The 25,124-nt window shown below is 39.1% G+C and overlaps 1 protein-coding gene across 3 annotated transcripts in view; it reads left to right on the plus strand.

Annotated features, from left to right (window-relative positions):
• The first annotated feature begins 16,155 nt into the window (after nt 1-16,155).
• LOC109034814 (uncharacterized) overlaps nt 16,156-25,124 on the plus strand; it is an 89,376-nt gene continuing 80,407 nt past the window's right edge. The window contains exons 1-2 of one of the 3 annotated variants that reach the window (XM_019048175.2): nt 16,156-16,303; nt 20,514-20,939. The gene's annotated coding sequence lies outside the window, so the exon portion shown is untranslated. The remainder of the gene's footprint in view (nt 16,304-20,513; nt 20,940-25,124) is intronic. The other 2 variants (XM_072304680.1, XM_072304681.1) reach the window with 2 other exon arrangements.

Below are 25,124 nucleotides of genomic sequence, written 5' to 3' on the forward strand. Positions count from 1 at the left end.
TACTGAAACCCCTTAAATTCATTGCCTCTAGTTGAATGAGTTTTCATTTTAGGAAATTTCACATTAAATCAGAAATTAATAGAAATGAATATTCACGGATCCTAGAAAAACTTGAGTCCTAATAAGATATGTAATGGTACAGATTTTACAAACAGTAAACACCGAATTATCCGAACTGATGCGGCGATCGGGTGGTTCGGATAATCAAAATTTCGAATATCGTGGAGGTCATTTCAAACAACGTCAAACTGAATGCACAGCAGAATTTTCAGGATGGCGAAAAAATAGAGGGAAAAAGCCGTGCACTGGAAAAAAAACACATTGGACCTAGAGTCCAGATTCTTAAAAACATCGACAAGAAACAGTACTCTTGATTCAATCAGAACCCTGGTAAAAATTGGCGATAAGAGCTGCGTTTCTAAATACCATAGGAATTCTTATAGCCGACTAAAGAAGGCTACAGAAAATCATATAGCTGGCTGTACAATGCGGAGAAAATCATACGACCGGGCTATACGAAGCGATAAAAAATTATGCAGCCGGGATATAGTTCCTATCGCCGGGCTTTACACTTTATCGCCATCGATTGTAAAGGCTATAAGAAATTGTGTAGAAATTCGTGTGCTCTGAAAATCGTTAAGTTTGATACGGAACCACCTTAATATTGACAAAACACACATTATATTTTCCTTTAAAACATTTTTATTCATCAATTAAAATGAGAATAATCCATACAGAGTGTGCAAACATTTCAAAATTATTAGTTGAAAAACGCTGACTCCGCGAGACTAAATATTAGAGCCTAACACAAAGCGGAACGGCGACGCACTGGCGCCTACAAACCTAACAGGGATACTTCACGCATTGCGCAACGCGTGAAGTATCCCTGTTAGGTTTGTAGGCGCCAATGCGCGTTTCGCGCTGGCTGCCCGCCTGCCGCGCCGCAGCGTGCCACGGCGCACGGCGCTTGAAGCAACTATTTCACACCAGAGGTATTGCACAGTATCATACGAAACTGAAGGCGCTCTAATATATTGGTAATGGCAGGCATCCATCAAAAGTACGGAGCTTTCCTCGCAAAGTAAATCAAGATACACTTTATCGCCTGGCTGTTGCTTAATCGCCATCGGCCATAAAAGGATATAAGAAATTGTGTAGCCGGCTATAGAGGCTATTGGAAATCTTACAGCCGGCTTTAGGTCTATGGTATTTTGGAACACAGATTCTACTGCCAATTTTTACCAGGGAATCTAGCTTAAATCAAGAACTAAGCCCCTTAATTTAAGCGGATTTCATTTTGATTCAAGCAAAAATCCGATTGAATCAAGAGTATTTTTTCTTGTTAATGTTTTTAAGAGTCTGGATCTATCCATGTGTTTTTTTTCCAGTGTGGGAAACTGGGCACGTTTAGGAAAATGGTAGTAAAGAATAGTGAAAAGGAGTATTTAGGATTCAGGGTAATGGCGTGCTTTGCGATGTATCGATTAGTCTGCCATTTAAACCAATGGAAAAGAATCGACGAACAGAGGGTTCGCAACGAACACCTTAAAAATCGATTCTTTACCACAGCTTCAAATGGAAAAATAAATATCGATGAACAACCATCCGCGCCTCGCTACTGATTCGGGGTAACTTTCCAAGAGACTGGCAAATCCGGTTTTCCATGTAATTTAGAAAAGCTCATCATCGGATCTAAAAATTCCACTTCAATATTTTATTCTTATCATCTTTTCTTCAACTGTTGCCAAATTTTGATCGAATATCTTCCGAAATTTGATCTAAATTCCGCCAGATTTTAACCAAAGTTTGATCAAATTTCTTCCTAATGTTTTTCTGATTCGGATAATATGTTAGTCTTCTCAACATTGGATCGATTGAATGATATTTTGCCTCTGGATCAACCAGAACCTTGGTCAAAATGACCGTTAAGAGGCACATTTCGCACACATTCCTAAAAAAATCGATAAATATTATGTTTCCGGAACTTTTCTTGGATAGCTTTTTAAGTTAAATCTGCATCGATAAATCTTTAAAGTAAACTCCCTTTTTAAGCATGTTTTTCAAACACATCAATTGAATTACAAAACTAAAATTGATCTTATAATAGTTTTTTTACATTTTTTTTTCTTAAATTCAAACTGTTGTTACTCTCACTTAAAAAAATATTCAAGAAGGTTATATCCGCAATTTTTAACAGCATTTTAAACAATTCTATTCTATCAAATTTACAAGTACTTTAAAAGGAATTTTAACCGTCGTTGCTATCCAGGAGAGTTCCGAAGACACGTGACCCTCAAATTTAAACAAAGGCGCAAGCCTCAGTAAAAACTAAAAAAAAAACGGAAAAAAATTAAGTGTCTGCTTTTTTCTGAGTCGCGGTTTTTGTCTAGTAGAGAAAGGCAGGGAGAAAAAAAAAGCTCAATTACACACCTTACAACTAAGCTTCGAACAGTGGTGCTAATTCATTCAGAATCGTCTGAATCTCCGTATTATTAACGTTAAAATGACCGCTTTTTCACATGAGAAACGACCACATCAACGCCTAAGTGGCTTCGTCGCTAATCGTCAGCGACTTACCGTTTCGACACTGCCGCGGGTCCGACGAGGCTCCAAGGTTGAGCAGTAGCGGTCGTTGGAATCGAGTGCTCGTGCAAAAAGCTGGAGCAAAAACCATAATTAAAAAATAAAAGACTGTCACTTTCCTACCGACTCTCGGTTTCAGTCGGACGTATTTATGTTAAAAGGAACTATGTGCATAGAGGTTGCGCGAGACATAGTTCCTTTTGGCATAAATACGTCTAGTTAACCGGTCGAAAGCTTCGCGGAGCCTCGAAGGTCACGTCGAAATACTGCCATGCAGAGGTAGAACGTCGTATGAACACTGGAATGTTGCCAAAGTTCCTCTGATAAATTGAGGATTTTCGTAAAAAAAAATTGCAAATATTTTTCTTTGCATTTTTTCAAGAAATGTATTTGTACTCAATCTAGAGCACCTGCTTAGGGAGAGTTTTGACGTGTCTATGCCATTCTCTGATTGGTTCTTCCGGACTTTCGAGGACCAATGTAGACAAACCCGATCAAGAGGTATTCGTATGATTGAGGGAAAAACTAATGATACTAATGAGAAAGTGTGATTTTCGGGAAAAGAATTCATCAAAGTTTGCTCATTATGTGTTTAACTACCGTGGTCCATAAATAGGAGCCAAAGGGGTTATCATGAAAGCCAAAAAATTTCAGATCAGTCAGAAAGCGAAATATTCGTTCTGTATAGTAAATAAGTGATATGGCAAAGCTCCAGTGCAGACATTTTATTCTACCGAAGATTCCGGGATTCCTAGAATTAATTCCGATTTTCAAAAGTTCCGAGGAAAATTCCAATTTTTCCGAGAGTTTTCCAACGAGGACGAAATTCCGAATTTAATTCTGCAGATCGTCAATTTTGACAAAAAATAATCAAATTTGATTATATAATCGACCAAACTGATAAAAAAAAATCCGAATTCCGAGAAAATTCCGAAAAATTCCAACACTGGGAATTCCGAAGATTTCGGAAATGGTGCCGATTATTTGAAAAGTTCTAAAATTCGTTATTGATTCCGGGAAATGGCAACACTGCATAACTCTCTCTTCCTTGGTACTCCGCTTTAATCAAGTTAGAGCGAAATTTCAACGACCATACCCCTAGCTTATCTCAAAAATAAATATTTTATCCAGAGGAATTGGCAACATTCGAATGTTCGTATGACTTTTTTTCTTAGCACGATAGAATAGTTAAATAGAGAGAGACAGAAAGAGGTGACCTACTGAATCAAGATTGCGTGAACAGAGAACGAGAGAGGTCTCGATAAGATGGAGCCGTTCTATGAGATGCTGAGATGAGTAAGAGACCGAAAAAATCGTCTCTCGAAGCTGACAATGTATCCTGCAATTGACCGTTAATTTACAATGATGAACCATAAAAGCATTCTCACTTGGACCTTGCGTTACGTGTGAGCACACGACCGTGGAAGCTCATGCAAAAATGCAGCTGGTTCATTGTTGCAAAGATACGTCCAACTCCTGCATCCTTTGAGCGTTGACAAGAAGAGGTCGGAGTTTGCTCATTGTAGACGGATTTTGTAATGACGTAATGGCTCGGCAAGTGACCGCCTCGTGTTTATAGTTCTTTGCCCTCGCATTACGCGGCGATGCCGAGTGCTCTTCTGAATGACTGTTATTATTTCGTGATAGACTCAGTCCACACATTGATATGCAAGAGGAAATCAAATGAAACAATGATATGACAACATAGGGGAGTTAACACTTCAGCACTGGGCACAAAAAATAAACGAAAAGTTAAAAAAAAAGAACGATCCTTCACGAGTATTTTAAAGTTGCAGAATGAACCAATAGCAAATTTCCATTGAACGCAGACAAAGTTTAATGGGCTGTTGCTAGCCTCAGAAACGAGTAATTTGTTATGTTATACCATAACCAGTAAAACTGATTATAGCAATACACTTTAAATCTTCATAAGAGTATTGAGAGTAGAGTTCTTTCAAAGTATCCTAGTAGCACAGCGCAATGGAAAAATTGAAATAATATTGCGATTTATTGTAATAAAATATAATTTTCACAATGAAATTGCAATATTTTTGTGTACATCATTTGATCTATAAATGCTGCTTTTAATCAATCAACAGTGTGATCTCCATGTGGCAGAAAGATAGGCAATATGCAGCGCAATGAAAAGTATTCAACTTATTTAAATTTTAACTCAATTTTTAATAAGCCGAGATATCAGTAGATAGGCAACATTGTCAACACTTGAATGCAATAGCAATAAACCATGTAATTGCAATTCATTACAATCTGTGCTACTTGGATATCCGATTCTTTCATAGTGAATGCCGATTGAATGTGTTCTTATTCTCCTCGTGTGATTGTATCTTTTGAAAATGCTCCTGCACACGAATTTCCATACGCAAGTAAGCAGTCACAAGGGAGTTAAAAGGTGCATCTTAAAATTTTAGTCTCAGATTCGATTCTGATTCAGAAACTGCAACGATGTCGAAAGTACATTTTACACTTTGGATTTAGCGCGGCCCGATCCTTAAGTATGATTGATATTCCGCATCCGAAACAGTTGCTTTGACAAACTGCGCATAGCTGTAACGAAGTTGTTTGAGAATCTGCTCAACATTTCACTCATCAATCACCATTAAAGGCTGCGGTTGAATGAAAAACCGTTTTCACACGTTGCAGATTGGAGCTTAAATAACCCATCATTGCACCCCTGCTGACCACTGAAGACTAGATAGATGGTCCCATTTCAACTCTTTAGTTGCAGGGCCGGATTAAGGGGGTGGCCACATGGGCCGCGGCCCATGGCGGCAAATTTTGCAATTTTCTTAAATGTAGGTATAAAAAATCGAATTCAGAAAAAAAATTATAAACGAGAAAAGGCGACAAAATCTCTCATTTCCTTGAGTAAAGTAATTTTTAATTTGGTCGTCTTTCAGTGATACAAGAGACAGCACCTTTAAGTAGTCGAGTTAAGAGAGAAACCAAACACGCAATTTGGCCTGGAGCTCAACGCAGAGAGGATTGACTTGAGATGAAAAAGACAAGCCCTCGGCGCGGCGATCGGCAGGTAACACATATTAGCGCCTGCAAGACTGCATGAATACTTCACCCATTGCGCCAAACACAGTGCGGTCATAAGTTCCGATACCGGATTATCGTTTTGCATGGTTCATATTATTTTGATTTCATTTCTAAACACTTGTTTATTCTTAATCCTCGTATAAAAACCACCCATTTGCTAATACAATTCTAGCGCGCAATTCAGCTATGCATTCACCACTGCAAAAATGTCAAAGGATATCGACAAGCCTAGCGTGCATGAAGGCTATTTCAATTGTAATCTTCCGTCACATTCTTACGGCGCAATGATACAACTATTTGAACTCTCCGGAATGCGTGAGGTATCACGCCGCATTTGAAGGCGTTTTCAATTTAGGCAAGTTCCTATACCCGGAATATCGTTTTGCATAGTTCATATTATTTTTTGTTAATTTTTAATCCTCGTATAAAAACCGCCCATTTGCTAAATACAATTATGTTTGTTCTTTCATAATTTTTGGTCATTCCTTACAAATGGAGGACTTTGTCTACATAGAGATTGGTTTACGGAACTTAACTTTCGCGCTAAGTTCTTTGACATTTTGCTAGTAATGTTGACAGGGCTTTCGCAAAAAATATATCCAACACGAGAAGGTAAACGCGTCTCATGCACCCCTCCCCCTCCGGCACGTTCATTTGATGTTTTTTATTGATGTTTCAAAACGAATGAGAAGGGGGCGGCAAAATACAGGCGGCCCATTGGCGGCAAGTAGGTAAATCCGGCCCTGTTTAGTTGTATAGCTTTGTAATCGTCCTAATTCCCGGGTATTGCCTAGTCCAAAATTGATAATGAGAGCTGGAAATGCGGCTTTGTAGTTTTTGCTCCACAATAATTTCATACTTTTTTTGTTCGGAAACTTTTTTTTAGTACCAAAATTACAACATGGAGTCAGGATGAACGACGACGGCAGATCGAGTCCAAAGGAGAGGTTGGACATGCATTTTTTTATTCTTTTTTTTCTAAAACTGAAAATATAATTTGTTGATTTCGTCGAATTTTAAATTTTGAGGACAATTTCTCATAAAAAATTTACAAGAAAACCTATGAGACTATTCTTAAGATCTCCAAATTTGCAGTAATGGAGCTACGAGCTTCTAAACTTTCCAAATGTCAGATTCCTCCTATCAACTCGTTACACTGTGCGGAGCATCGGCGTGAGGGTCTGACGTTACATTAAAGTGATCAAAAAAGGCAATGCACCTACTCCTACATATTCTATAACTTCATATGAGAGGCTGGGAGGACAAGGCGCATAAGTGCTGTTTTTGCAATTTCGAGATTCACGTGGTTGAAGTTTCGAAATAACATGGATCCTTATGGCGGAAAGGATGTTCAAACTGACTTTTTGATGTCTAAAAATTGGAATTTGGGAGCGAGTTTTTTTTCAGAATATGTATTAAGAGTAGTTTCACTTGAAATCATGAATATCTCAATTTTTTCAAAAACTGCTCATAAGCACCTTGTCCTCCAAGTCCCTCATTTAGTGTTGCCTATTTTCCTCTCGCGATTTACTTTTCTTAAAAGAAAACCAGAAAAAAAATAAATAAATCTAAATTTTCTAGGAATTCTCTGTAGTCTATCAGAAACACACTTGCAAACTTTCAAAGCGGAAATTTGCTTGGTCTTCTTGTAAAAAAAATAGCGCGGAAGTGAAAATTAGACAGCGTTTCCTGTAGTTAGACTAATTCTGGTCCATACCGTCTGACTGATTAATTGTTGCTCACCAACCTCATCAATAATCAAATCGAGTTAATTTCTTTTACCCTGAGATTTTTTACTCACGAACTGCACTACCTCTCGCAGCGACTCACCACATCATCTAATTGAAGCAGGATTCACAGTCTACCAGGAAGAGATTGAGTTGTTTATCGGTTCCAAGAACAAAGCAGTCACGCGTCTCAAGAATGTAGGAACTGGTTGAACTCCTTTCATTAAAATTGCTCGGTGATCCGTGAAATATGGTCTTCAATTACCACTGATATTCCTCCTTCATAATAAAAATAGGGTATTTTTATCATGGGTGCTGCTTGGTCTTCGCGGCAGTCTTGTTTCCAGTCAACACCCATGCTAACGTGCTGAGGAAGAACACCGCATGAGCCATCGTACGTTCCCTCCTTAAAACCAAATTTACAGGGAAAATTGTGAATATTTTTTCCCAAAACGTTCAGACAATTACGTACGCAATTTAATCTAAAAATCTGAAAATTTCAAACAAAAATGTGCATGAATTTCGTCAAAAATACATGTTTTATCGAGGAAAATTTGGCAACTCTTGAATGTTCATACGGCGTTATTCCTCAGCGGGGCAGCGTAAGTGAATTGCTCCAGCCAAAAAATGGCGTATTCACGGTTATAGTTTGTCTAATCATGGAATAGGGTTTTGTTCAAACTCAAGTGTCAAAGTCCAACATTAACGAATTTACACAGGGGAAAAAACCTAGGTTCACAGGAAACCGAACTTTTGCCCTCATTTTTCATCTCAATCCTCATCTTTGAAAGTAGTCGGGAAATAGCAAGCTGCAAGAATAAGATGCTTTATAAGACTCCATCAGCATTTTGAACGATATTTCTGTCTGTCAGGAGAAATGGCTGAAAAACCGAGATACATGTATTTAGAGCTAAGGACCAACACTTAGTTCTGAGATATGTGGCTTGAGAATGAATGTTTCAAACCCATTTTCTACCGATTTTTACTGAATAAAGACTTAAAATAGAGTTTAACAGGATTTAGTACTCTAATTTTCCTCTTGGAAGGTTCAATTAATCTCACAGCTGGATGGAACATCGTACGTTGTGTATAATATGGGTTACTGGCTGTCTTAAAAAAAACTCGCAACCCATGATATTTTCTGGAATATTGAACAAAGGAAGCGGTGCCTATATCCAAAATATTATTATTGGCAAACTCTTCCTCCGAGATACTCCAGAGTGATCGATTGTCTTCAAATTCGCACGTCTGCAACACTGATAACAAGAGAATACTCCCCTTTCATCCATTGACCTCGTGCAGGTAAGGCTTGACTATCTGACAATGAATGTTGACAGCTACTTTATCCCTTGCCAAGCTCTCTTATGCCGAGGTTGGGCAAAATTGACCCGAAACTTGCTAAAAAACTCGTGGCCTACGGGTTGCACGGGTTGTATGGGGCCGGTACATACGAGCTTCAGATATATAGGTTAACAAAGATCAACTTTAAAAAAATCAGATATCAAATTTAAAAAGAAATTGAGTGTCAACACAGCCAAAGATAGGAGAGACGTGCTTGGGCCTCAAATTTCAACTGTTCTGCCGAATTTGCGGGACATCTCTTTGACTGTATAGAGCGGAGCATTGCAAGTTCACGCCTCGCGCCATCGCGCCTTCAATTTTGCGTATAGGCAACACGGACATCCATCGAGCACGAATAGTTGTATCTCTGCGCCGTCATCAACACGCGTATTTTCCCTCGTTCTATTTCCATGTTGTGTTGGCTTTGTTTGTCTTATTTGTAGTGGTGCCTCAGATGCTACGTTAGCAACGCAGCTATAGAAAGGAGAGACGTAATTGGCCTCGTTTTGTAACTTCTCCGAATCTGAGCGATACCTCATTGGCAGCATAGAGCGAAGCATTGAGAGTTCATGCCTCACGCCATCGCGCCTTCAGTTTTGCAGACGCAACACGGACATCCATCGAGCACGAATAGTTGTTTCTAGAGCGAAGCATTGAGAGTTCATGCCTCACGCCATCGCGCCTTCAGTTTTGCAGACGCAACACGGACATCCATCGAGCACGAATAGTTGTTTCTCTTAACTGTCATCTAAAAGCGTTAAGGTGGCTCTCATTTTTTTAAATTTAAGAGAAGTTAAGGTTGAATTTACAGATAAAAGTCATCTACTGCACCTGACTCAAATCCACCAAAAAACAAGATACGTAATTGCAGACTTTCACCTTCGAAATGTTCAACTTACAGAACTCCTTGAACAATGATTATTTTTTTTGTGGAGCTAGTAAAAAATAAGTTTTGAACTCCCGCCCCATCCAAATTGGAAGAAAAATTTAAAACAAATCGTTTTTACCTATTTAGGGGGCTACGTTCCCTGTCCGCTTCGCGATTCAACCCCCCGGAGAGCTTCGCGCCTCAGGTTTTATGAGTCAGGCGTTACTTTAATGAGTTTATAGTGAGTAAGATTACCCTTACGATTTTATATTATAGAGTAAGATGTGGAGAGGGTATAGGAGGGCACTCAGTCCGCTCGTAGCCACTCCTTCATAAATTCTAATCTCGTTCATGATTTTTTAATTTCAGAAATTCATGCAAAGTTAAAAAAAATTGCCCTCGCAGCACGAGTTTTTCTCTTTACATAAAAAGACTAATTCCGAGACACATTCAGTGGACAGGCAAAAAGAGATCATCATTGACACCTATTGTCATGAAAGCTTTCCGGTAGAACCACTCTAAGGCGTTGCCTGCAGTAGACAGGAAAAACGCTCTGTAATCTAGGTACGCCTGTCAGAACTTCTCTGAAAAAATAATTTACTCAAAAGTTGCTTAAAAAACACAAAAAATAAAAAAAAAATAATAAAAAAAGTTTCAGCGCCATTTTTTACCGCAGGCATCAAATCAATTTTTTCAATCAATAAGTGAATTGGACTGAGTTAAGCAGAAAGGAACCAACCCACATTTTGGAAAAAATTGAGTTATGAGTGGTTTTGAACTCGACCACTGCTCTACTATCTATCGCCAAAAATTCAAAGTTTTTGTTGGAGCAAATTTTGCAGAAACAGAATTTGAAGTTTATCTTTTACATTGAGTCTTATGCAGAAGACAAACTTTAAACCACTTTTTCTCGGTTCGATCCCGATGTGGCTTGGTTCCTTTCTGTTTAACTCCGTCCAATTGCTCCTGCCGTGAATTCGAGTGTCAAGGTGCTTCCTAAAGCATTCAGCAGAAAAGGAGCAACTTCTTTGGCCTACTTCTGAAACAACATGTCTGTCATCGATATCTAAATGCACATATGTGCTTTTATGGATATGTTCTGCATAGAGTACGTTTCTGCTTACCTAGATCTATACAATTTAAACTCCAATCACATACATTCGTAAAAAAAAAAAAAAAAAAAAAAAAAAAAAAAAAAAATGAGATTGTATAGGAGAAAAAGTTTCTATTAATCATGGAGTAGAGATAAACTCAGGGCTGGCATTTTATGGTCAACCTGGGTAAGAAAAAATCGGAATTTGAATTTTCTACGAAGATCAATCCGACTAATTCCAAAAAGGTTTAAGCCTAATTTTGTACCGATAGATATCGAAAAGAAAATGTTTAGCCTCACACGTGGTGGATCATTAAATATTTGGATTTTTACTCCTTAATTTGTGGAATCTATGGGACATCTCTTTGACTGTATAGAGCGGAACACTGGAAGTTCACGCCTTACGTTATCGCGCCTTCAGTTTTGCAGATATGCAGCACGGATATCCATCGAGCACGTATAGTTGTTTCTCTGCGCCGTCATCAACACGCGTATTTTCCCTGGTTCTCTACCATGTTGTGTTGGCTTTGTTTCTCTTATTTGTAAGTGGTGCTTCTGATGGCTAACGTGAGCAAGGCAGCTATAGAAATCCTATAACATCCTTAATTTGTATTTCTTTAATTTAATTTTTGAAACCTAAAACCGAACGATTTGTTTTTTCACGGGAGGGTGGTAGTGAAGACTTTTCTGCGTTTGATAATTTCAGAAGGTTTTTTTTTCCTTTTAACGTGGCACATATTTCCCGGGATCTTCCCGTCCTCCCTTCCAAAAAAATCCGTGTGACCGTTCTATTGTAAAAAATTGAATTATTCCAATGAAATTTGGCAATGTCTGATTTTTTGTTTATTGCCACTGATTATATATATGCTCATAAAGCTCATAGGTTTCTACGAAGAGAGAATGAAAAGTCAAGTCTAAGAGTTTCACTACAGAGCACTGTGACTGAGGCACAAAGAAAGAGAAAACTATGTACCTTTACTGGTCGTGGCATTGCCATTATCCGCCATTTGACATTCGTCGGCTGGTTTCATGTCTGATTTCACATGGTTTTTTTCTGCGGTGTAATTTGATAACATTTTTGCAATAAGGAACCACTATTTTCTGGCTCATTATAGGAACAAACACATAAGAGGACTTATATGTAACAATGGCGGATGTGAAAAATTAACCTTTTTGAAACACGTTCAAAAAACTGTTTTGTGCACCGAGAAAACTTTGAGAAAATACTTGTGATGTGATCATCGAGATCTGTATACATTACGCCAGAGGCAAACATATTACATTTTTGTGTGACCAAAACAGTTTTTTAAGCGTGTTTCGAGAGGTTATTTTTTACATCCGCCATTGTTACAGATAAGGCCTCACATGTCATTGGTTTTCCTATGCAGAAAGGTGCTATTACGGAAGAGCCAGAGATAGTGGTTCTTTATTGCAAAATGTAATTCAGTCATACGCACCAATATAAAATTTCGCTGAAGCACCGTAAGTACGATCCAGAACTATGGGCTCGTTTTAATTTTGTCTCGCCTTAATGAGGAATTTTCCCCCATTAGTTCAATGAGGTGATAGAACTTTCTTTTGCGAGAAGCTATTTAGCTCGTAGGATGTTTTATACGCACGTGGGAGCTTTCGATGTGTCATAAACATGAGTTTACGATCATTTGCTAAATCTGCGTTGAAGCCTGGTCTGAGGAACTGCAATGCCGACAGCCCGAGGGGCTCGTTCAGTGGCGTGGCGTGCTTTGAGATGTATCGATTGATCTGCCATTTGAACCCATGGAAAAGGATCGATAAATGAGGTGTTCGCAGCGAACACCTTAATAATCGATTATCCATCATAGCTTCAAATGAGGAAATATCGATAATCGATCTTTCACAGCTCGCCACTGGGCTCGTTTCAAGGCCGCGCAACTCGGAGCCGCAATTTCATCACTATTTTGGGTATAGATTACCCCCATGAGTGTATCATCACAAATATTAGAGCCCTCAGGTCTTCCTGACTACTTCAAAACAGTCAAAACGGGAACCAGTCGCGAGACGACTGATGGTGCGGATGAACATTTTCAGAATTTAACACCAATCATCATAGCATCCCCAGAATCTAGAGCTGTTTTAAATTATAGACGAGCGATACCGACGAGACGAAGAAAAACGGAGTATCTATCATTGGTAAAAAAAACACATTGAATCTAGAGTCCAGACTCTTGAAAACATTGACAAGAAAAATACTCTTGATTCAATCGGATTTTTGCTTGAATCAAACGAAACCGCTAATCAGAGGCTTGGCTCTTGATTTAAGCTGATTCCATTTGAATCAAGAGTATTTTTTTGTTGTCGATGTTTTTAAGATTCTGGACTCTAGATCCAATGCTTCTTTTTTTCCAGTGGCTGATTATTAAAATTAATAGACAGAGTGATAACCGAAGGAGACGAAGAAAAAAAGTAGTATCCTTGGTCAAGGTTGTTAGTTTTGATGGAAAAAGGAGGTAATTGGACGTATATCTGCTTAATGGAACTGTACCCAAATGTAGCATTTTTCAACGGAAAACTGGCGCTATTTTGAAATTCAGTTGCGACTTTTTTACGATTTGTAGGCGACAAAATCGCTATGACCATCAACATCCGAGCGTTAATCTTGTCGCAATTTTATCTCTATGAAATCGCGTTCGATAAAATCATTTTTATCTGAATTTATCACAATTTTTCGTTCGATATATGGCTTTCTCATACTTAAGATTGCCTCAATAAAATCACGATTAATTGGAATTTTTTGCGATGAAATCGCAATGTTTGCGCGGGCGGTATCACGGATATTCCTCGCCAAATGGAAGCTTTTTTCTAACAAATTCGGCAAACAAATCTTGTTTTACAGTGAAATTTTGAAGAAAATCATGTGGATGACTAAAGTGCAAAACCACGTATCTACAAATATAACACATGTAGAAATAAAATTGCGACAAGATCGAGGATCATCGCTAAGATGTTGATAATTTTTGTGACTTTATCGCGAAAAAATCGCACTGGAAAAAAAACCACATTGGATCCAGAGTTCAGACTCGCTTAAAAACATTGACAAGAAAAAGTACTCGAGGTTCGATCAGAATCTAGCTTAAATCAAGAACCAAGCCTCTTAATTTAAGCGGATTTCGTTTTGATTCAAGCAAAAATTCGATTGAAGCAAGAATATTTTTTCTTGTCAATGTTTTCAAGAGTCTGGACTCTAAATACAATGTGTTTTTTTTCCAAGCGTAATAAAATCGCAACTTAATTCCTAAGTATGGCGATTTTTCCGTTGAAAAAAGCTACTCGGGAAAGCGGTCATGCGTATTGATCTCCGGCGAAGCGGAAGACGAGAGCCGGGCCCGCAACTTTCGAGAGCAACAGGCTGCGTGGAAAAAGGCCCGAATTCCGGTCCGGGGAGGCGCTTTATTTGGGCCGGGGGAGGGGGGTCAATTCATTAGCCGCCGGCGTGATTTACATTTTCAACTCTTCGACCTTAGCCGTGTCCCTTCCACCCTGGATGCGTCCCGTTTTTGCGCGTAAACGCGACCGAGCGCCTTGCCGCACAGTGGATCCAGTCTACAGGCGAAATCGGACAAACTTTGGAAACTTTAAACGCTTATACTGCCGTGCTAAGGAAAAACGCCGTACGAACCTTCTCCTGAAGGTTCATACGGCGTTGACCTATGAAATAAACTTTCATATTTTATATAATAGTTAATAATAACACTAAGATACAATTTTAGAATTGACTAATATAATCTTAATAAATAAAGTGCCTGATAAAGGGTTAAATTGTAAATTTAATTATAAGTTTATACTTCTTATTAAAATTTAAACTAATAAGTTAATTATAATTTTGAAAATTATAGTTTAACTTAACTTACCATTTTAATAAAGAATAATAAAGTAAATAAGATATGAAAATACAAATATTGATAATCCAACCTAATAAAATTGCTAGTATATCATTTTACTCATCTGCTAAATATTACTATAACAAAATAAATATTTGCAATAAAAATTAGTTGAAAAAGTTGCCAAATGTGCTGAGTTGCCAAATCATGATTGATGAAAACGCGAATTTCCTGGTAAACTTATGAACATTTTCACTCCCATTTTTCGGATAATATTGTTCCCGATTTTACCCGAAGTTCCTGAGAAATTTCAAGGGAAAATATCCACATTTTTCTTCAAAAATAAACATTTTGCCATTCCACGCCGTATGAGCCTTCAGGCGATGCCAAATTTCGATTGATACAACATGAATTCCCTGGTAAACTTTATAAATATTTTTCTTTCCGGTTTTTCGGATAATATTGTTTCCAATATCACCCGAAGTTCCTGAACGCTTGACTCTTGACGCTTTTGGCTCAGCTGTAGCAAGTTGCTTATAGTTTGAACAACATAGGGTGGGAAATGAACAGTGCTGGATTGAGAAGCCCGCCGAAACCGTTGTAGCACGCGATTGGACTCACGATCACGTCGAGCATTGAGCTTCGTGTGATCGGGCAATTCAACTTTCCCGTAACCATTGTAAAATAAAAATCTCAATATCTTAGATAGGAAATGATTTCGGTAATTCTCGATACAAGAATGGTGCACACTCCAGCAGGCGCAGTGTAGGCAATTTACGCATCGGACTGTATGCGTAACGGTGTAGTGTTTGAAGTATCTCTAAGATGCGGAAGGCGCTATATAAGGTGCGCGCGGACGAACCTTCGATCGCCCGCGACAATGGAGATGTTGCATCTGTGAGGAATTTGCGATTTGACTATTGATTCATATGTAAAAGTTCGCAAGACTCACGATGGTGCCACTGGTTTTCTCTGAAATCAACTCTTAAGCTCAAAAAGGCTCTCAAGTTGAGGCCAAAATGGAGGGGATATCCCACGCTATCCTGAGAGTCCCACCTCTACATCAAGACAATGCTCTCCATGCAAAGATAGGGAGCAAATACATTGACAGGGCTGCCACTTGATTTGGAGACTCTAAAACTGAAAACACGGCAACCCTGCTAATTTATTTGCTCTCTATCTTAGCATGAAGAGTTTAAGTTGATGTAGAGGTGGACTCTCAGGATAGCGTGGGATATCCCCTCCATTTTGGCCTCACTTTGAGAGCTTTTTTGAGCTTGGTAGTTGATTTCAGAGAATACCAGTGGCACCATCGTGTTGCTCGCAAACTTTAACATAAGAATCAATAGTCAAATTGCAAATTCCTCACACATGCAATATCTCCATTGTGTTCTACGTGAAATTCTGGCTAAAAAACATGTATGAGAATCCTTAAATGTGTACCTTGTCTGGTGGTCCGTTTGCAGTTTTAGTTAAAAATTCCATGTGCGAGCTCTCTGGTTGACTCGGTCCACTGTGCGCCAGGGCACCGTCCCCGTCCCTTTCGGGACATGCTCACTCCGACCCCGATCCCTCGCGCGTCCAGGATGCTGCGGCCTCTACCCCAGTATCCCTGGCAACCTGCGGGAAAACGCGACGCGTTCCGGGGACCCTTCGCGCGCCGTCCCTGCGACCCTCTCGAGCCCCGAACTTGTGGATTCAGTGATTCCGATAATTAGTCGTTATCCCTTCGGTTACCGTCCTGAGTTTGAAACGGGATTCGGATTCCAAGGTACGGACCAGAGCACTGTGTTATGTTTTCTCTGCAGATATTCCTGTTGAATTCAATTCGCGCTCGGAGAAGGGTTTCCTGTAGGATCGATAGGAATTCCGATTGGATTGCATTTTGCAAAAAGGGACCGTGAGCATTCCGATGTCGCTAAGATTTTGTAGTAACTGTTTTTACCTGCCGAATGCGACTTTACTGGGTTGAATGCAGCAAAAAGAAACCAGCGCGATTACAGTATTGTAAAAATGTTGACTCTTCATAACTATCCCAAAATAGCAAATAGTTTAGGCTGCCCGCCAAAAAACTGTGACCAAAAATCGTGATTCTCTGTAGGATCGATAGGAATTCCGATTGGATTGCATTTTGCAAAAGGGGACCGAGAGTATTCCGATGTCGCTAAGATTTTGCAACTGTTCTTACCTAGAGAAACTGTTTTCACCTGCTGAATGCGACCCTTACTGGATCGCATGCAGCAAAAAGGAACCAGCGCGATTACAGTATTGTAAAAATGTTGACTCTTCATAATTATCCAAAAAATCTCCCAGAATAGCAAATAGTTTAGGCTGCCCACCAAAAAACTGAGACCAAAAATTGTGATTTTCTGTAGGATCGATAGGAATTCTGATTGGATTGCATTTTGCAAAAAGGGACCGAGAGCATTCCGATGTCGCTAAGATTGTGCAACTGTTTTTGCCTTAAGAATGTAAACTGGATCGCATTTCAGCAAAAGGAACCAGCGCGATTGCAGTGTTGTAAAAATGTTGACTCTTCATAGTTTTCTAAAAAATCTCCCAGAATAGCAAATAGTTTAGGCTGCTCACCAAAAAATTGTTGATTTCAAAGGAAAATAATTGTGAAAATTTTAATACGGTACATATTTTACGTATTTGAAAACGAGAAAGCACTGTAAATGCGCTGGTTCTTTTTTGCTAAATGTGATCCTGGATTGCATTTTGCAAAAAGGAACCAAGAGCATTACATTCCAATGTTGTTAAGATTGTGCAAATATTTTTACCTTGAGAGTGTAAACTGGACTGCATTTAGCAAAAAGGAACCAGCGCGATTAAAGTGATTTCAAAATCGTGCAACTTCTTCTCTTCCTTTAAAATTACTTAATATATGCACAGTATTAAAATTTACACAATTATTCCCCTTTCAAATTAACAATTTTTTGGTGGGAAGCGAAAACTATTTGCTATTCTGGGAGATTTTTTAGATAATTATGAAGAAGCAACATTTTCACAACATCGTAATACCGCTGGTTCCTTCTTGCTAAAGCGATCCGATAATCGACAAGTTTTTCCTTTACTCCCAATAAACTGTAATTGAAGACGAAAATAACCTCTGTAAATTTAATTTTTATATGATTTCAGTAAATTCATGGCAAAGAATGTAAGTAATACAATCGTAGCAACTTTGGAATGCTCTTGGTTCTTTTTTGCAAAATTGAATCCAATTGATAATTCTCGGATTAAAATTCTCGTTGAGTCAACAGGAAATCGTGTTTCCAACGGTATTACTGTTATTTTCAGGACACGTCCTTTACTTGAAAGATATTTCTAGTTGACTTAATGAGAATTCTCGCTCGAGGATTATCAACTGGAAAATTTTTCTCAGTGGCGACGAAAAATTCAAAATCGATTTTCGAGAGAGCTCCACGGAGGAAAAATTCAGTTTACGAACTACTAGTTACACGCTACCGTTACTAATTGAACTATTTCGGTTCAAGTGACTGAACCTTTCATTTAAAAAACCATATTTCGGTTCACCTTACCAAAATTTGATTTCTACGGCTGGGTATTTTGGTTACCTGGACCGAAGTCTTTGGTCCGAAGTGCCGTATTACTAGACAGCGGTGCTGACTCCAAAAAGGAAGTCTTGAAGACGTTGACCCAGCCATAGTCTAAGCGCGGAAAATTTCATCGATCAAAACTTCCGTTTTCCGTAAAATTGTCAAAAATCATCCAGAAATCATCCAGATGCTTAGAAATTGACGAGTTCTACCTTTCAGTATGTATACAGGGTCTTATTCATTCATTACAATACTAAACAAGATAGCAGTATGTGCTATGAATAACGTGGACTCACTGCTTTATGCTTGAAACGACGTCAACTTTTGATTCATTTACTGTTTCTTTAAAACTATTATTTCTTTCTGATATGAAGAATTTTGCCGTTCTTTTGAATCATTCAATTTATTCTCATTCGATCAATCGAATTCTGAAGGAAAATCGAATTTGAGATTTTGGTTGTCACCGCTTTTTTTCGGTAACGCGGCAGCACTGTCAGCAAGTTCAAATGGACGTATTTCTATCAAACGGAACTATGTGCATTATGACGTGAGCCCTGTTATGCACATATGCTTATGGGTCTCAGGGCTCATGTCTCAATGCACATAGGTCTGTTTGGTAGAAATACGTCCAAATGTATGTCAATGAGTCGTATAGGTCCCGAGTTTCAAACCCATAAGAGCAGCGCGACGAATCGATGGCTAGAACTTGGAAAACACTTATCTCAAAATGTGACAGTGCGCAATGCCCTCTCGTGATATATTTTTCAAAGGAAAAACAACTTGTTATTATTACATGAAATTTTCCTCGTACTTCCTTCGTTCGTTACAATTGGACGTATTTCTGCCAAACGGAACTATGTGCATTAAGACATGAGCCCTGAGACCCATAAGAATATATGCGTAACAGGGCTCACGTCATAATGCACATAGTTCCGTTTGGCAGATATACGTCCATTTGGTCACTAGACGAGGTCATAACTAGAAAAATGCCCGTCACATGTTTTCTTTTCAAAATCTTACGAAGGAAACGATCCTAACATCGGAAATTGGTTTCTTTATGGAAAATAGTGCAGAGAAAGTATACAACGAGTGCTTCAATCTTTACTTTGCCGACAGGTTAATCGTCTTTCATCAAGACGTTTGTGCTGAAATCTGACATGTGCGAATGAATTCAGTCGAAAGGAATTATGGAGTACACAAATCCAATGCGCATGTTTCCGTTTGGTTTAAATCATTGGTGCATAGGTTCTTTGTAGAATTACGTCAAATAATTCATACGATCAGGTCATACTCACAACTGGGATGACCAGCAGTCATTTGAAATCATGCTGGAGAGTCTTAGCTCTTCACGACGTAATAGTACACTGAGAAAAAACTACGGTTAAAGTGACCATTTGTGATGTGCCACATGAGCTCTCGACTAATTTTTAGTTAAAATCATCGATAGTACTATTTTTACCACTATGTTCTTAGTATTATCACTACCTACGTTGACAAAAGTATCAATAAATGGTAAAAATACCACACGTTAAGAAAAAGTGACCGAATGTTGTGTTAATATGGCGAGTAAAACACGAAGTAATATAATTTGTTGGTTAATTTTTCGTGTGTTAGTTTTCTCTGTGTCAAATTGACCAAATTTTTGTGTTGAAGCGACCAAATTTTCGGGTTGAAAATCTACGACCTTGTTTAAATCAGTCGTCAGTCGTCAGGATCGAACCTGGGTCGCATCAATGATAATCTAATGCGTTGGCCACTCGCAAGTCACAACTTCAGATTGACGGGGAGAAAACAAGAGTAGGTACATAAGTTCCCCTGGACACTTTCTTCATGCCTCGATGTTTCAGAGTAGTCTACGGTTTGGGTCGATTTAACTCAAAATTGTGTTGAGGAACCAAGTCCTTTTCGTTGATCTGACGCAAAGAAAAGGTAACACAAAGTAACATGAAATAACACCGAACACTGAACTTTTTAACTGGGCCGTATCGTTAATTATGGCTACTATTCTTCGGACCGCGTTTAACAGAAAGGAATCAAGCCTCATCACCTCTTGCCAAATGTAACTGGGCAATTTAATTTTTTACGAGAGAAATTTTGTGCGGATTCCTTTGAAAATTGTAAGAAATTTGCCTCGCACTATAGAGCAAATTCATCGAAATTTGCACAAAAATCCGCTCAACCGTTTTCATGTAAAAATTTTAATCGCCCCTATTTGGCAACAGCTGATGTGGCTTGGTTCCTTTCTGTTTAACACGATCCATTTAAGAGCTCATATGAAACACCACTATAACGGCAATTTCAACCCTAGTTTTTTCTCGGTGTGCAAGGACTGTTCTTCAATTCGCCAATGCGTAATGTGAGCCCAAAAAATCTTCCCCTTTCTTCGAATCACGAACCCAAGTGTCATCTGTCCTAATTCAGGGTGTAATTTCGCTGCGTTCGAGTGTCGTAAAACACGAGTGTACCTTCCGTGTGCGGTGTAATTTCATCAAATTACTCGCTTAATTCGATTACACACTCCTCACTTTCGGTCGACCGATTCCCGCAACATCGAACAACTTCACGCTGTTGCATCTGATGGTTGATTGCTGCGCAGCAAAGGACCAACTTGCCATTAGCAGACTTTGACGTGTTGTGAATTCTGTCGTAGACAATTTTTAATCATCTCTTCCTGCTACTTCCAGTGACTGCTTGATCCTCTTATTAAATAAGTCGGATTTATTTTTCAGTGCTATTTAGTGCAGAATCGATTTTTGACTACTTTACGAAAAGTTTCAATGCCTTGCGTGAGTGTTCAGTATCAGATTCGAGGTTTCCTGTCTGTGGAATACGCATGGTCGCGCTGAGGTAAGATCGCATTATCATACCCTTCTATTATTATCAAATGGTTTATTTCTCAGTGGCGTAGTGCACTTTGCGATACATCGATTGTTCTGTCATTTAAATCTATTGAAAAGGATCGATAAACAGCGTGTTCGCAACGAACACCTTAATAATCGATTCTTTTCCATAGCTTCAAATGGGGAAATATCGACAATCGATCATTTACGCCTTGCCACTGGTATTTAGAGTCCAGACGCTGAATAATATTGACAAGAAAAAACACTCTTGATTCAACCATATTTTTCCATGAATCGAAGAGCCGAGCCTCTTGATTTAAGAGGGTTTCCTTTTGATTCAAGCGGAAAGTCCGATGGAATTAAGAGTATTTTTACTTGTCAATGTTTTTAAGAGTCTGGACTCTAGATCCAAGAGTCTTTACTTTCCAGTGACCTGGAACTTTCGGCCGCTGAGCTCGGACGTGAGAGCCGCGTAGCTTCGATTGCTCCGGGTTCAGAGGCCGAAGCTACGGCTCCAGCAGCCGGAATTTTCGGCCTTTGAGCCCGGAATGGACGGTATGTCTATATAGCCCATAATTGCGGCTCCCACGGCTGGAGTTTTTTTTCAGTGTATTGACAAGAAAAAACACTCTTGATTCAACCATATTTTTCCTTGAGTCGAAGAGCCGAGCCTCTTGATTTAAGCGGGTTTCCCTTTGATTCAAGCAAAAAGTCCGATTGAATCGAGAGTATTTTTTCTTATCAATGTTTTTAAGAGTCTGGACTCTAGATCCAAGCGACTTGGTTTTCCAGTGACCCGGACTTCGCCGCGAGCCGGACCGACGTATGACTATATAGCCCGTAACTTTTTTTCAGTATAGTTTTCTGTCGCAAAATGTTGTCCATGTGTGATCATGCTCTCAAATTGAGGAGCGTAAGTTTCGCATTTTCTGGACCAGAGCGAGATGCGTCATTAGGACGTATTTATGCTAAAAGGAGCTATGTGCAGAGGGTTTGCGTGCAACATAGTTCCTTTTAGCATAAATAAGTCCATTAATTTTAACTGCCAAGAGCGCACTTCAATTATGAATCATTAGGTGCCAACACGGTTAATGAACAGGGCGGATACAGTGATTATTGAAGGTTCTCGTACAAGCTCACGATTAGTCGATTTATCATCATTTGCTCTAAGCTAGGATGCTCGCAGCAAAAAGTTCAGCAGCATCGATCTGCGCCTTTCTCTCGGGTGAGTTTTCTTTCATCTGCAAAGGAGCTCTTAATGAAAGCGATTTACCCCTCTTACGCGATTTACACTCACAGCTGCCTTTCTTCTCCGCAATTAGGTCGTTAAAACTGAAATAAATTCCAGGCTGAAGTCAAGAAAACCGATTATTTTCAAAATCACGTAAGCCCCAATCTCTATTTTGGCGGTTGACAAGCTCTGCCGTGCTATGGAAAAACGCCGTAGGGGCCTTTAGGCGTTGCCAAATTTCCTCTGGCAAATCACTGATTTTTAGGAACAACATTTTTGAATATTTTTCTGCCAGTTTCTCAGATAATTTTGTATAGAACTTGATCTAAAGTGTCTGAAAGTTTCGAGAAAAAATATTCATCAGTTTCCTCTAAAATGAACATTTTTAGCCTAGGAAATTTGACAACTCTTGAATATTCATACGGCGTTCTTCCTTGACACGGCAGAGTTGGTATTCAAGCAACTTCGATGCATCGAGTTCGCCTTCAAAAAACGTGATGGCAATATGAGTGGCTTAGGAGCACGAACAGTTACACGCATGCAGTGGTTTTGTCACTTTCGCTCCGTCCAGGCAAGGAACTTATGTAGACCAGGCGACACCGGGGAAACTTTTTCTCTTCAGAACCAATGTCTGATTGGCTGATGCCAATAAGGGTGCGGAAAAATTGACCGGGGTGTGGCATCAGCTGACTTTCTACGTCTTTTACGCAGTGTTATCGAGTCATAGACACGAATTTGCTAAAAAAAAATCCTCTATCCCACGCGCACTATCACTCGCATCCATTCATGAAACGGGAAAAATCACCCTTTTCAACCCTTACAAGAATATAATTTCTCAGTTCCCGTGTATGTATGAACATCAAACTCCGGTAGAGCGCAAAATTCAATCCATAACGATCAGCGCTTCCGAAGATCATCAGTGAGCCCGTCATTAGTCAACTTAACTTGCGTTTATGAGGATGTTTGAATAATACCCACGCATTCAACGTGCCTTACGTAAACATTTTAAGTGTTGGTAATTTTGCCATCACTTGAATTACTTCGTGCGTCGCCGCTCATTCGGTTGTAGGTAAAAATTCGTCCAGAAAATACGCGTATTTTCATTTTCACTTCGTCTGCATGACGGTCCATTAAAGAATGAAATGTTGACTTCAATTTATTAAGAGCAATTCAATTCTTGAGTGTAAGTTCCTTCAGGAGGCGAAAAGTTTCCGTCGAGTGCAATATTCACGGTTGGCTGTCGGAAGAATGCTCTTTTGCAAAGATGCTGCAAAGTTTTAAGCTCAAAGAGGGATTTCCCCAGTTCGGTCAAACTTTCCGCAACGCTAGACTCTCCCACACAGTGCTGTCTAATCATCACAACACTGCCATCTTAAGGAGGATTGCCCCTCTGGCTATAGGTTACATAGTCTGACGGAAAGATTGAAATGAAGTTGCAATTCACTACGGAAAAATTGCATTCCCCCCACCACCATGAAGTTGTAATATTCTTACATTAAGGTCAGGAACGCCGATTTATTGATGATCAGTCAAATGAGTTCTATGTATCAGACAGCTATACAATTTACAATGCAAAGAAAAATTGCGGTTCATTTCACTTTTATTACAATGGATTCAAGCAGAGCCGCTCCTTCAATTGGTTAATAGGCAACATACACAACACTTTGATGCAGCAGCACTAATAATTGAACGGATCTAAACGGAGTCAGCTTGACAACTACATCAGACTTGGCCTATTTTCATGTGTTACTTTTTTAGACCAAGGAGAAATCAACATTCGGCTTGAATTTTTATAAACATATTATTTGTAAGCTGGAGAAATATACAAACAAGGCAAAGGTGTTGTGTTTTTTGGCTCTCGCGTTATAAAAAAAGAAACTGTCTCTTAAATTAGGTAACGTAAAATGAAGTTAATTATCAAATTCTTCCACGTAATCGCAATTCATTACAACCTGCGGGTTACTTGGACGTATGATATCCAAATGTTACCTTTCCTCACATAAATTTAGGATTTTTTACCTGTAAAATTGTTTCTCTAAAATTTTCAGAATATTTTTGTCCGCAATATAACCGAAATTTCAAGGAAAATATTCATAACTCTTTGTAAAAATTAAATCCTTCATTTGAGGGATTTGGCAACATTCGAAAACTTACAAAACGTTTTCCCCATCTATTGATTTCATCATACGTTCTAGAATACAAAGACTATTCTTCCACAGTCACATCACAATTGGACGTATTTCTGCTAAATGGACCTAGAGACAAGGGGAAAGATGGGATGCGCTCGTGGTGAGCTGCATAAGAAACAATGTAAAAGTGGGCGTGATTCCCTGAAGGAAATGGAAAAGCGGGATTTTATATTCGACCAAACGGAACTAAGCGCCAACTGTAAGCGGCATTCGTGAGCCGTGGGCATGTGACAAGAGCGTTGTGGACAGGGCTCATGAGTTAAAGACTTATTGATCAGATCCGCGGATTTTCCGTCTGCATTGTCGCCGCTGACGTCACTGGCGCTTTATGATTCTCAATCATTCTTACGGCCATCGAATAACGAGCACGCCCCTCCCTGTCTCTGGTTCTATTTAGCAGAAATAAGTCCAAAAGAGAATTTGCAGGTGTCTGAAATTTGATGAATTTCGTGTTTAAGTGGAAACTACTGAGTGAACTGAACACGAGGATACCATTGGTTCATGAATTGGACAATTATTGGAGAAGATATGACAAAACGATCTGATCTGCTATGATACATGTGTTTAAATGGGAAATGCCGCCAGATGACGTCACTGGGCGGTGCATTTTCTCACTTTTAAATCTATTTTTATACTATCTTCCATAATACAAACAAATTATAAAAAATACTGTGAAATCAGCTCTTTAAGCACGTTCAGATGAAGCAATAAAAAAATTGCATGCAAATTCTCTTAGGTAACTTGACTGTTTTAATTCATGTAATGAGATGTA

This window comes from Bemisia tabaci, chromosome 9, assembly GCF_918797505.1.
Source record: "Bemisia tabaci chromosome 9, PGI_BMITA_v3".
NCBI lineage: Eukaryota > Metazoa > Arthropoda > Insecta > Hemiptera > Aleyrodidae > Bemisia > Bemisia tabaci.